General features: G+C 41.2%; 1 protein-coding gene and 1 pseudogene across 1 annotated transcript in view; one reads left to right on the forward strand and one right to left on the reverse strand.

Annotated features, from left to right (window-relative positions):
- EXOC4 (exocyst complex component 4) overlaps positions 1 to 14,323 on the reverse strand; it is a 752,773-nt gene that overhangs the window by 308,270 nt on the left and 430,180 nt on the right. The window lies entirely within an intron of this gene.
- LOC144237040 (uncharacterized) overlaps positions 1 to 14,323 on the forward strand; it is a 76,810-nt pseudogene that overhangs the window by 39,867 nt on the left and 22,620 nt on the right.

The following is a 14,323-nucleotide window of genomic DNA, read 5'->3' on the forward strand; positions in this document are numbered from 1 at the left end:
ACCCCAAAGCTAAATGGTATATTTCACGAAAAGGTCCAGGCGGGGAAGACAGACTCTAGCCCACAGGGAACTAGGGAGTTGTCTCTAATGAGAGAGTGAAAAACCTCATCTTTACCTCATATAGTTGAGGCATGCTGAAGGGCAATTTGCTAGACACGTCCTGGGATGTCCTGGGATGTCCCGGGGCTCACAATCAGCCACAAGCAGACTTCTAATGTACGAACATACTCTTGTTAAGTGATATCCAGGCAACTAGAAACCTTAAGCTACTTAATTCCACGTCAACTTTGGAAGTCAGGTAACAAGAGAAAGATCCACAGAGCCTAGAACTTTTCTGGCAAAAACCTATCTTCCTAAGGGATTCAGAAAAAAATAAGAAGCTTCCTAAGGTAGGACATTTATACAAGACAAGGAATGTCAGGGAAAAAAAAGTTTAGAGGTGAGGCAATAGCTAAGAGCCCAGTTTAGCAGAAGCATAGGTTCTCATGAAAGAGTAATGGCAATGGATTAAAAACGCTGCCAGAGACCTATTATCAAGTGCCTAGACTTTCATAATTGTATTCAATTATAGTCAATAAGGAGCCATAGAAGGTTTTAAGGAGTAGTGAAAATAATGGAACTGTGACTGAAAATTAATGAAACAGCGCTGTATAGGACACGGTAAAGACCAGCAAGTGAGCCACTGTAACTGTTCAGATGCAGCCGGAACAAGACTAATGACTGCGAAAATATTAGAATAGCAAACTAAGGAGCAATTCCTAAAATGGAATCTATAGGATTTAAATAATAACTGGTAGTGATAAAGAGGAAGATAAAATTGAAGACAAATACGGTGCTTATGGCATAGGTGGCTGAAAAAAGAGAAGCTAGAAAAAGAAAAAAAAAACCTTAAAGCAAGATAATAAGTTCTTCGGACGTGAGTACCAATGGTATATGGAGGTAAAGATGTCTAGAAGTCATGAGGAATCTGGGTTTTGGTACAGAGTATGGGGTGATGTTACATAAATACAGGAAACAGGATCACTGATGTAAATTATATCGGCTACAAGACCTTCGTAAGTTAATAATTCAGGCAGAAGCAACATTTTAGGAATAGGAAGGAGGGAAAGGAGGCCATACGGGATAGAGAAAATGAGCAGTCAGAAAGATATGAGACAAATACAGTGCAAATGGTCCAACCATGAATTTATGAGCTTCAGGAAAGGTTTTCACCTACTTTGAAAAACCAGTAAGGCAAGAAGGATACCTACTGGGGAGAAAACCCATTGGACTGAACAGTTAGGAGGTTGTTACAATCATCAGTAGGACTAGTGGGTTCTAAACCCTGGTAACGCACGGGAGTCTTCCGGGCAGATTTTTAAAATTATCAGTGGAGACACTTATAACTGACCAATTAAATAAGAATTTGCCCAGGTGGTGGACAGGCATATATAATTTTTAAAAGCTGCCCCGATGATTCAAGTGCAGCCAGGGTTGAAAACCACTCTTCTAGACAGAAGGGTGGAAGCAACAATGTCAACAAAGAGGAAGAGGAAGAAGGAAAAAGAAGATCAAAGTTAGCGAGTGGTGGAGAAAAGGAACACAGTCTCCTCTTGGGATAAACTTGGTATGAAAGAGTGGTCAGTATCTTGAGAAGATGTCCGGTTAGGAGGTGTCCTGAGGATAGAAAGATATGAGGAGATGGAAAGAAAGTAACTTCTGGAAATGAAGCGAGGGTTACAGGGTAGATAGGGAATAATGCAACAATATCCTGGAAAATCTGGGAGAGGAATACCATCAAAAGCACAAATGAGGAGCGGAGCTTGAGATGGTCAACGGAGATGTACACCTTAGGAGAAGGAATATAGGAAGAAAGGAGAATTTTTGAGGTAGAGTGTTGCCAGGGGCATGCTAAAGGAATCCGTCTTTAGATGCTCTCAATAGGCAAGTAAATAAATGAAGATTCGGGGTTTCAAGAAATGGAGAAAGGTGACAACATCTCAAAAGAGGATCCCCTTTACCCGGGGGCAGTAAACCATCATCTTACATAACTAATCAGACTTCTTAGGAGAACAGACCAGGAAGAGAACTAGAGTAGTGAAGAGGACTCAAGATAGATTTGTAAATCATCTGGTAGAGGTTGTTTTCTTTTTTTTTTAAGTTTATTTATTTATTTTGAGGGAGAAAGAGAGAGACAGAGCACGAGCATATGCACATGCACAAGTGGGGGAGGGGGAGAGAGAAGGAAAGACAGAATCGTAAGCCGGCTCCGTGCCAACAGTGCAGAGCCCAATGCGGGCTTGAACTCACAAACTGTGAGATCATGACCTCAGCTGAGAAGCATAACCAGCTGTTCCACCCAGGCGCCCCGAGTCTGGTAGAGGTTTATAAACAATATGGCTCAAGATCAGAAGTCAAGTAACAAGGATCCACACAGTCTGGGGCTTTTGTGACCCAGACCTTCCTTCCGAAGGGATTCAGAAGAAAGTGATTAAGACTGCCCCAGCCAAAGTTTCACCTCACATCAACACTACGTGTCTTGAAGAAAGGTGAGTTCTAATTGACGTTCTAAGTTAGGAATGGCTTTAAAACAGTTGATTAACATGAAAATTCTTTAAGCCTCAAGAAATACTGACCATCAACTGTGAGTCGCAGTTTTAAAGTCCCTAAAATTTCCAAAAGTTGCAGGAAAACAATACAGAACAATTAAAATGTGGAGGAATTCCTGGATTTCTGGCAAACCTACAGAAACTAGAAAAATAAACTCTAAAGAGAATTTTTCCAATAAATAGGATAAACAGAAACAATCAGAGATCATCTAAAGTTTCAGTCTCATACTCATGTTGCAAGAAAAAGGAATTATCAGGAGATAAGTGAACCTCAAAGATTCCATTTACATTTTGCCAAGTCCTATTAAAAAAAATGGAAAACCAATTTATGACCCATCACCATCTCCCTGCTTAATGTGATAATGACTGCACAGGCCGAAAAGGTTTAATTGTAAATTCTTTCTAGTACCTGGGATGTTCCCATCAATAGTTTTGAGTTTTTAAGTGTCACCAACTCTCACCCTGGGCTGCTAAGGGGAGCTGTCCCAGGGCTACAGGGAAGCTCTCCTGCGGATAACAAACAGCCTACCTGTACAAGTTTGAGTTGCCAAAGGCGCTACTGTCTAGTGCCTGGTAAATGGTTTGTATAAAAATCCATATATTGAGTCGGGCAGAAATGAAAGAAAGTCTGAGCAGTGACAGAATGTCAATTACAGAGTTGGTAAAATAGCCCTCTTAAAAAGTTGTTAACTTCGGCACTTTTTGAGTCTCAGAATTTTATTTAAATATCGTAGTCTGTCACGAGCCACATTTTGAAAAACAACACCAACTATTTAGTGACGGGGGGGGCGGGGGGGGAATTATTCTCTTAGGGGATTATCTTCTTGGGACGTCACTAAAAATTAAGTTAAAATCTGCATTTTAAGTTGCGTCTGCAGCACGTGTTTGGAAGAGAGGTTAAGTAAGCAATACTCCTCCCTGCTGACCTAAATAACAATAGGTTAGGTCTCTGTCATCTGCACTGCAGCTTGAAGAATTAGAAGTGAAGGACAGTCTCAACGGAAGACTCCCAATGCATCTACGGAGAGGTGGTGGGTTCCAAACACTGAAAGGGACAATGTCACAGACATAAAAATTAAAGTTTAGGGGCATCTGGCTGGCTCAGTTGGAAGAACACGTGACTCTTGATCTTGGGGTTGCGAGTGTGAACCACACGTGGAGTGCAGAGCTTACTTAAATAAAACTTTAAAAACAAATTAAAGTTTAGGGCCGATAATAATTAAAGAATGACAGATTTGGCAAACATAGTAACAAAACCTCAGTGTAGGATGTTTACATTTGGCAAGGAAAGGCAGAACGAGGAAAACACCCAGGTACGTGGCTTAATGATAAATTAACTTTTGAAATAAGAGTCCTGATTTTCAGAATACTTTGACATAATCAACTCCTTGTGAAGCAAGCTGTTTTTACACCCATTCTAGAGCTAAGGCAACTGAGGCTCAGAATAGTTAAGTAACTTGCACAGAAGCAACTACCCAGATTAAATGTTGGGGCCAGGAATCAAAGCGAGATCTCTTCGTGGCAGATCCCATGCTGGTCCGCTCTGCCGGTGAGGGGTTTCATTTGGCTGCACTAATTACTATCTGTCTCTTTATCCTCTCTCTTTCTGCTGTTTTGCAAATTAAGTAGTCCTTGAAGTTAGCATGATTTTTCCCCCCATTCCAGCGTTAAAAGGAGTGTCTTCAGTTAGCACCTATTACTTTACCAAGAGTCCAAGGACAAAGGGCATTCTTTTATTTATGTCCCACACCGAAGCACTACAAAGGAAAAGAAGGTGCCATTGTGTAATGGGTAGGATGTCAGTTTGGGAAGAGGAAAAACTTCTGGAGATGGTGATGGCTGCCCAACAGTATGAAGAGACTTAATATCCTGGAACTGTACACGTAAAAATGGTTAAAATGGCAAAGTTAGCGTTAGGGATATTTTATCACAGTAATGGAAAGCAAGAGACCTTTTTTCAATTCACACTAAAGCTTCCAAAATTCTGCTGTAAGAAAGATAAATTACCACAGGGTAAAATCTACTGTTTTTGATCATCTGTGTTAAATACACGGCTGTTCTATTTAAATGTGACCCATATTTTAAGTAAAATCTGAAGTGAAAAGAAAAAAAACTAAATCCCATTTTCCATTTGAACAACTAGATTCACTGTGTAATGATTATCAAGTGAGTTTTGTAGAGTCAAATGAAATCTAAGAGGGAAGAGTAGAATATTTAATCTTACTAAAAGCTTATGGTCTTTTATAGAATTAAACATGAAATGACTAAAGCTCACCATAATAGCGTCTATTAATGCGAGTTAATCCATACAAAACAGCAGAAAAAATAAAGCTCATAATTCTAAATTGTTTAATATTCAATATTGGTATTTTTGGACACTTTTCCCAAAATGCTTTGGATCCTAAGCTCCATGAACAGAACGACACGTCTTACTCTTTGCTGTATGTTCAGAATTTAACAAAGAACAGAAGGAAGGGAGGGAGGGAAGAGTGGGGAGAGAAGGAAGACAAATGACTTTATAAACACATCCAAACAAGCATCCAGAAAACTTGGGATCTGCCAAATCTGAAATAGTTGGTAGTTGAACAAGTTGACTTGATTATATCAAAAAGCTATTTTTTTCCCAGAGCCATGCTCAGCAGATACGGCAGCGCCATTAATAATATTTTACCCATCTATCATCTGTTTGAGAGGAATAATGGGAATTTAGAACATTTCAGTAAAAGTTCATCATGGGCAGTTAATTCTAAGACTCTGTACTTGTGGGTCCTCCGGACTAACCTCTAGGATTTGCCCTGTAAGGCCCTTGTCCAGGTGTCCTGGTAGAGGATATAATTTCAAACCCATTTAACAAGATTTCCATTATCGTCACCAGTAACTACTGCCTTGTTTCCAGTCATCTCAGTTGTCCTCTGTAGGCCAGAAAGGTCACTACAAAGCTACCTCAGCTGCCTTTGAGATCCATAGAGTGATTTCTTTTTCCTTTTTTTCTTTCTAAAGCCTTCCTTGCTGTGTTAGAAATGGTAGCAGTATTAGAATAATAGAAAATCAAAGTCAGGCTATTATTTGGGCAAAGCCTGCATCATTTATTCCTTTCACCTAAATCTAAGAATTTCACCTAAATCTAAGAAAAGCAATCATAGTTGCCAATAATTATTCCTCTGAATGCTATAATATTTAACTTCTAGAGGTCAGTTACTTTGGATCCTGCTCTGGGAGGTTTCCAGATTAAAATTTAATTAGTCTTGCTATTTTGACCATGAGACTAAATTATTTTAGACCTAGAAAAGGAAGTTTTCTTCGTCTTCTGCAGTAAGGGGAGAGTCCATCTCTTGAAGTCATAGAAATATTTTGAAAAGGAGAATCCTGAAAGTTGATATTAATTACTTCAATTCTTCAAAAAAAAAAGCATGAGAATATGACTATGAAGCTTAGAGAAAGACTTATTAGATGTATGGTTATATTTAAAAATGTATCACGAAAAATAAAATAATGTCAGGAAAGCTTGAGAAAAATCTTACTAGGCCCCAAAGACCCAGGAAAATCTCCTGTAGGTAACTCCTTCTAGTCATGCTGGCTGTCATTTCAAAAGGAAGCTCAGGGAGTCCTTTCCCTTACTCCCTACTGAATGGACCATACTGCCTCTTTCTACTAAGTATTGACCTGGCAGGATCTTTTATGCATTTCTCCTGTCCCCCACTCCTTCAAATGGCAGTTTGCAAGATTTGCATTGTAGGCCAACATGAGTCCAAATCCATTAATTAGTGATGAATAAGCAAGTAGTAATGGTTCAGAACTATAATACAGTCATAGTGCAATCACTGTCTTCTCAAAAATAAGATTATTTGTGAGGTGCCTGGGTAGCTCAGAAGGTTGAGCATCTGACTCTCGATTTCAGCTCAGGTCATGATCTCACAGTTTGTGACACTGAGCCCCAGGTTGGGCTTGGCGCTGAGCATGGAGCCTACTTGGATTTCTCTCTCTCTCTCAATCAAGATAAATAAATAAACCAAAAAATAAGATTTTTTTAGTAGCACAAGTATATATTTACTCAACAGAGATTAACCAAGTCTTCTGTCGATCACTCCCCCATTTCTCCTTACAGCCTGCCCATGTTTGTACTTACCAAATGAGGGGTTTTTGTTTGTTTGTTTGTTTTGTTTGGTATTTGTTGTCTGTAACTCTTCCTGAAACTACTTCTAAAGAAAAACAAAGGGAGAAAATTCATCCACAACCAACATCATTGAAAATCTATAGGGTTTATACAACACGACCATGTTCCTGTCATTGACATACTCCAAGGACAGTTTTGTGGAAGAGGGATTAGACTACTTCCCTTAAAAACAAACACAAAGGCGAGAGCTGGGCCGGACAGGTAAGGCTGCAAGGAGACAGAGCATTCTGCAGTAGAGGAAGGCTTTCTAGTGGGCATTTTCATCGAATGATGAAATGAGTTTCCCCAAAAGGTTTTTGTAGTACTTTAAAGTCTACATGTTGGAATGGACAAAATTCAAGATAGTGAAATACTATATAGAAAAGATCATATGCTGGAGGATGGCTGGATTAGAAAACCCTAAAGATTCTTATAAAATGACCTATACATGGAAGTCATTCTTCTCTTATTGTTGTTGGCTAACTAATAAGTGGATTAAGAGCCCAAAAGGTCTTTATATATATAGAGTAGAAAAAGTTTATATCATGTTAAGGGGGAACAACATGTAAGATTTAAATAGCTAGAAGGCAACAAAGTAATAACTGTTACTTGTCTTAATAACAAGACAAGGTACCAGCATATATACAACGTTTTCCAAAGGAAGGACAGAAAACCCAGCCGATCTCTGACAGGGGAAGGTACTCTTTGGTTGATTCAATATTGTCAAAAAGGTTTGAGACGTCCTCTAACTCCCAATGTTATCTACAGTTCTGAAATGAAAAGTTGTCTTCAGTAAACACTAGGTGACAACATCAATGGAAAGTCTCGGTAAAAATTTCCCCGGTATGCCCTGTCACAGAAACAAGCCTTTCAAAACAACTCCCTAGCAGAGAGTTATTTTCGGGAAAGAACAGCGATGATTTTTCCTGCTGAAGGTTCCCAAAGTCCCTAAGGAGAGGGCCGGCTCTCCACGTAACTCTCCCTTTCTCCACCTGATGCACTACCATAAATTTTTAACATAACGTTTTAAGGTCTAATGAAAAAGTTATAAGTATTGACTTTAGCTGAAGCTCCCTTTCACTGTGAGATGCTCTGGTGATTAACAAGAAAAGTGGCATTTGGGGGCAAAGGAAGAATCAGACGGTTGTGTGCTGTTATCAAGTTAATAAATGGCCAAGTGGCAATTATTTAAAAGAACTGTAACAAAGATAGTAAAACGAAAAAAAGAAATTCACCTGTAATTAACTCAGGCATAAAAGTTAATGCTTGATCCTTTCAATGTAAATAATTTAAGAGGCGGTCTGAGCAAGAGAAAGTGATAAACACCTTAAGAGAGAAAAACAGCAATCTCTTTATGACTTTTCCTTGTACAAGCTTGTTCGTTAAATTATTTACATTGAAAAGATCTTGCTTTAATCTGACACACAGTAAATGCAATAAATGCATACAATTAATACGACTACCTCATTTATTTCTCACGAAACCTTACTTGTCTTAATTTACAGGTAAAGACATGGAGGCTCCAGGACTTCAAGTTACTTAGCGATGTCACAGGTTGGTAATGGCAGAACTGGCATTTAAAAACAGGTCTGTTTTATGCCATCCTCTGTGCTTATAATCACTCCACTCCAGGGCCATTCTCCTGTTTATAGGAAGTCTAAAATATCATGAGGGAATGAATTACAACGAACAACTAGCATCAGGTGCAGAGTGGGGGGCATGTTTCAGAACCATGACAAGGGTTTAAGAATGGGTCAGAAGAGGGTTGCCTGGGTGGCTCAGTCAGTTAAATGTCTGACTTCAGCTCAGGTCATGATCTCACAGTTCACGACTTTGGGCCCCACTTCTGGCTCTGTACTGACAGCTTGGCGCCTGGAGCCCGCTTCAGATTCTGTGTCTCCCTCTCTCTATGCCACTCCCCTTCCCCTGCTCATACTCTTGTCTCTCTCAAAAATAAAACAAAACATTTTTAAAAATTAAAAAAAAGAATTAGTGAGAAGGATGGGGTGCCTGAGTGGCTTAGTCAGTTGAGCGTCTGATTCTTGATTTTGGTGCGGGTCATGATCCCAAGGAGGTGGGACTGAGCCCGTGTTGGGCTCTGGGCTGAGTCTGGAGCCTGCTGCAGACTCTACCTCTCTCTCTCTCTCTCTCTCTCTCCCTCCCTCCCTCTACCCCTCTCCTCTGCTCGCATTCTCTTTCTTTAAAAAAAAAAGGAATGGGTAAGGAGAGATGGTGGAATGGTGAAGTGAAGAGGTACTGACAGAGAAGGCATCTGAATTGGCCCTGAATATCTTGCTGAGATTGTAACAGGTAAATAAGGACAGAATGGCATTTCAAACATCAAGGAATCCGAAGAGAATGAGTAAATTAAAAACCGTAAAATTGCCAGGCTTATTGGAGATGTGAAGAGGTCCTAGAGTTCAGTTCACAGCCATACTGAAATATAAAGTCTCGCTTAAGGACGTGGACTTTATTTTGTAGGTAGAGGGGATTCACGAAAAGCTTCTGGCAGTACCTGGTGTGTCAGTCAGTTAAGCATCCACTGTTGGTTTTGTCTCAGGTCATGATCTCAGGGTTTGTGAGATCAAGCCCTGTGTCAGGCTCTGTGCTGACAGTGCAGAGCCTGCTTGGGATTCTGTCGCTCCCTCTCTGCCCTTCCCCTGCTCATGCTTTCTCTTTCTCAAAAATTACTTAATTAATGTATAAGTTTCTGAGTTTGCATATTACATCTCAACAGGAGTCAGAATAGTGTGTGTCCAGTGATTCACCGGCTCCACAAATATCCATGTGCCCACTATATTCCAGGAGCATTTAGGACGTAGTAAGGAATCTCTCTTTGACACACTTTCACTTGGTTGCTAGGACATCACTTTCTGGGTTGCTCTGACCCTTCCTTATTATCGCCTCCTTGGCTGTGGTCCCCTTCCCTGTCTTACTTCTACACACTGGGGTCTGTCAGGGGCCAGCACTCAGACCTCTTCTCTTCCTCATCAGACTCTCACTCTAGGAGACCTTATTCATACCCATGGGTTTAATGCCATTAACTTCGATGACTATCACATGTATCTCTGCAGTCTAGACCTCTCTCAACTCTAGGCTCCCCCTGGTTGCCAGCTAGACATCTCAAACTTAACAAGGCCCAAATCACTTGGGTCTCTCCTTCCAAATCTGCCTCGATCAAGTCTTCTCTATTGACTTGACCTTTGAAGATTGACTTGACCTTTGAAGCAGAGCCTGGTCCAAGTCACTACCCTCTGTCATCCACATCAGAGGTTGGCCAACCTCAAGAGCTAAATCTGACCATGTGACCATTTCAGTTCACTTATATATTATCTGCCCTGCCTTTAGGTGACAACGACACACTCGAGTCGTGGTAATGATGACCATGTGACCTGCAAAGCCTAAATTTTTACTACCCGGCACATTACAGAAAGATATTTGCTAGCCTGTAGTCTGGGTTACTCCTGTCACTTTCAAAGTCTTCTCCTTGCTTCTGTCCCTCTATCTCCCTAAATATCATTCCCCACAAAGCAACCAAGGAAAACTGAAAACTATGCTGTCCAATATGCTGGCCACTAGCCACGTGTTGCTATTCAAATTAAAATCCTATTAAATAAAACTTTCAGTTCCTTAGGTACATTAACCCCAGTTCAAGGGCACAACAGCCACAAGCGGTTAGTAACTGCCTTGTGGGGCACTGTAGATTTTAGAACATTTTTGTCATCAAAGAAGGTTCTGTTGCTTAGCAGTGCTTTAAAATTTACGATTCTCTCTCTCCACTTCTCGGAACTCTTCATGAACTTCTTTCTTTATTCAATGTCGAATCCCTTGCTAAGGCCTACTCTATGACCACGCCCTGTGGCCCTGAGGCCACCTCTTTGGCCTCACCTCATCTCACTCCCCTGTACCCACTGTGCTCTAATCCTATGGGTCCTCCGCCGGCACCCTGCAAACACTAAGCGAACACTCCAAATGCTAATGTAACTGCCTTTTTTTTTTTTTCACACCCAGATTCGTGTTCTGACTGAAGACTGGAATCAATGAACAAGGTTAAAAGCAGCACAGGCACCAAGTGTATCAGAGCAAGAACAAAACAAAAGGCTCCCGGCGCCGGGGAGGAGCTCCTTGACGAGGAGGCCTGTTTAGACAATCATCCAATCTATCAGGAGGGACTTTATCAGCCTGGTTGGTGGCCAAACACATTCTACAAGAGGCCCTTAGATTGGGGTCCTGATTTAGGGCCATTCAGGGCTGGACATAGGTACCTCGGTCTATTTGCTCTGTTTCCTGTGGAAAAGGTAACTTCAGCAGTCAGTAGGGGACACTGGTAACAAACAGTAAAGACAGAAATCCATCATGGTCTCAGCAACCTTTCAACACATGTAGTCTTTACAGCCAGCTTCCCTAGGAAATGGTTCTCAGTTGGGTTTTAATTCAACTGGGTACTGGTTTTAACTGGCTTGGAGTGGAGCTTCTAGTGGTCTAGCCAGAAATGGCTAGACCAGAGGTGCAGGAGGGATCACATCAGACCACTATGAGGAGGAAAGCTCGCTCACCCGGGAGTCTTTAAGACCAGCAGTCATCCTGGTGGCTTAGATCACTGTCCCAAGCACAAGACAGACAACTTTGTATAAGATCACAAGAACGGGGATAAAGACAGGGCATCAAATTTCTGGGTCTTATTACCATTCCAGCCAGAGTATTAACTTCCAGCCAAAAGACAGGCTTTCTCCTCCCTGTAGAGTAGCCACAGGCTAGAGGACTTGCCTGAGCAACTGACATGAAAGTGATCCAATAAGACTGGACTCCTTGAAAAGTCCCTGAAAGGAAAATAAGGCAAGAGAAGAGGAATTACTCACCAAGTTTGCACTGAGGCTCAGAGTCCAGATGAAAAGGCTCAAAGCCCCACATGAGGGGACCAAAACGATGAAATTATGAATTGGGGACCATGAGCAAATGGCTAAGGAAGAACTCTTGAGGCATTTTTGGTGCAAAAAGGCGGTTTTATTACAGCACAGGGACAGGACCCGTGGGCAGAAAGAACTGCACCGGGATTGTGAGGAGTGACTCATTAGGTACTTTTCAGTTACTGGGGGGCAGGGGTAGCGTAGGTCTCTAAGGAATTTGGAAGCAAGGCTTTCAGGACCTTGAGGGGCTAGCTGCTGTTAAGATACGGTCACTTTTAGTCTTTTATAAAACGAAAACATGAAGGCACTAAGGCAGCCCTGGGTTCCTTGAGGAAGGTCACACTGTGTTTCATGTGTCTGTCACTGGGCTGTAAGCTGTAAGGAAATTTAATTTAAGCTACATTTCTCGTGTCCTTGTTCTCCTGATCACGAAGGGTCTCGGGCGCTCACTGTTCCTTCCACCTAAACATCGGTCTCCAGGTACCTGCATGAATCATTTCCTCACTTCCTTTGGTCTCTGCCCAGACAACACCTTACCGACACCCCTTCCTACCTGGTCCATCACTCCACTTTCTCTGTCTTTATGACACCAGCTGGACTGTTCTACCCACAGTTTACTATTCCTAATAAAACAGGTATGACAGTCATATCTAGGTTTCCCCATCAGAGTGGGAGGGAGCTCCAAGAAGCAGGGATTTTGTCTGCTTTGTTCTCTGACATATCCTCAGAGCCTAGAACAATGTCAGGTACACAGTAGGTACTCAATAAATATTTGCTGAGTGAAGGAATGAGTAGGAATACCTTGCATGAGAGGCTCCAGAAGAATTAAGAAGTAAGGGGGTTCTCTTTGAAAATCTGCCTTGCTGACCTATCTTCCAGATGTGGGTTGAAAATTTTGTCTTTGACCCCTACCAAAGCTTAGTTTGACTCAGATCTTTCGGTTCAGGGAAAGTGGCTCAACGGCTCTAAGTGAATCCTTTCTGCTTCAAGCTATTCAACAAGACAGGCGGTTAAGACCGGAAATACAAGCCTGGAAAAACCAGCCCTGCTCTAGCTGCCCAAGGCCTGAGACCAAATTTACCAGCCCAGGGGCACACACGCCATTACCGAACCTGCCAGCCTGGGGATAATTATTAATCTTGATAAATGGGATTTTTGACTCACATAATTTAGATTGGCATGACTGGCAATTTACATGGAAGATATTTTCTGTTTATGTAACTCAGAGCTTCATTTGATTTTGAATAAGTCATTATGGAAAAAAAATTAAACTTCTTCTTTACTAACTTAAGGTATTAATCCCGATCAAGTCCAGAGGTATTGTCATACTGTTGCCCAGAGGGAGACACTTTTTTTATTTATTTTAAAAAAATTTTTAATGTTTACTTTTGAGAAAGAGAAGAGAGTGTGCAAGCAGGGGAGAGGCAGAGAGAGAGAGGGAGACACAGAATCCAAAGCAGGCTCCAGGCTCTGAGCGGTCAGCACAGAGCCCAACATGGCCTTGAATCCACGAACCATGAGACCATGACCTTAAGCCGAAGTTGGACGCTCTACCAACTGAGCCACCCAGGCGCCCCAAGGCACTATTTCTTTTAAAAAGTGTTCTGTTTCTCCACCTCAGTGACTCCACTGAGGATTTAATGAAGGAAAATGCAGAGGAGGTAGAAGGTTAACACAACTACTCAAGGTTCGGGAAAGTGCCAGGAGGTCAGCTGGTGCCAGCTGTAGCAAGGTAGACTTCGATACAGACCACCTGACCTCTTCTCTGCCCTTTGGAACACTTTTTACTTTTCCCAAACCAGCTTTAATGGGCAACAGAGGAGGAGGGCAAATGTACGTGCTCATCTGACAGCTTTCATCTGGCAAATTTGTAACATATGAATTCCAAAGCAGGTGAATAATTTAAGATTACTAATGTAAATGGAGAAGTAACATTTAACTTATAAATAAGACTCATAAAGAAAGGAATTTTTATCCTCTGAGGCATGCGAATAAAAGCAAATCCATGAATGATCACTGACCTAGGAAAAGGTTAAGAGCAGCTTAAATACTAAATGCACAAGTAGAATTCAGACTGACATAAATTTATTTTTCCTGCTATTGCAACCATATGGCAATAATCCAATCTGAGAAGCTGAATTTATGTGGTAGGGGCATAACTAGAAGCCTGCTTGTTTAAAAATTCAACAAATTTAGGGCAGTTTGGAGTAGCGATATTATCCACCACTTTGCATTTTGAATGGCAGGGAAATTTTACATTGATTTTCACAGAAGATGCTTAAATGAACACTCTAGTAAAAATTAATGGATTCTTCTCCCTTTCCTGGTGACCTTTAAAATGCCTAGAACTGAAGCTGAAGGACCTAACAGTTTTCACTCCAGCCTACAGCACCAGTTATATTATACAAAAGACCTAAGGTTTCAATAATGTTTCTAAATTGGCTACTGATAGAGACATGTAATTGCCCAAAGCAGAGTTTAACAATAGCCAGTTTGCCTTTTCTTGCGAAAAGGATACATTTCTTCTTTAACATTCCTCTGTCTGTGGAATCTTGATATTTTTTCTCAAGGAGAAAGAAAGTAACTATTTTTCTCCATTTAAAGGGCCTCTGATTTCCTCTAAACCAGTATAATCGAAAGAGCATCAGGACTTAAATAAACTCAGGTAAAGGAGC

This window comes from Crocuta crocuta, unplaced genomic scaffold, assembly GCF_008692635.1.
Source record: "Crocuta crocuta isolate KB4526 unplaced genomic scaffold, BGI_CrCroc_1.0 scaffold266, whole genome shotgun sequence".
Lineage (NCBI taxonomy): Eukaryota > Metazoa > Chordata > Mammalia > Carnivora > Hyaenidae > Crocuta > Crocuta crocuta.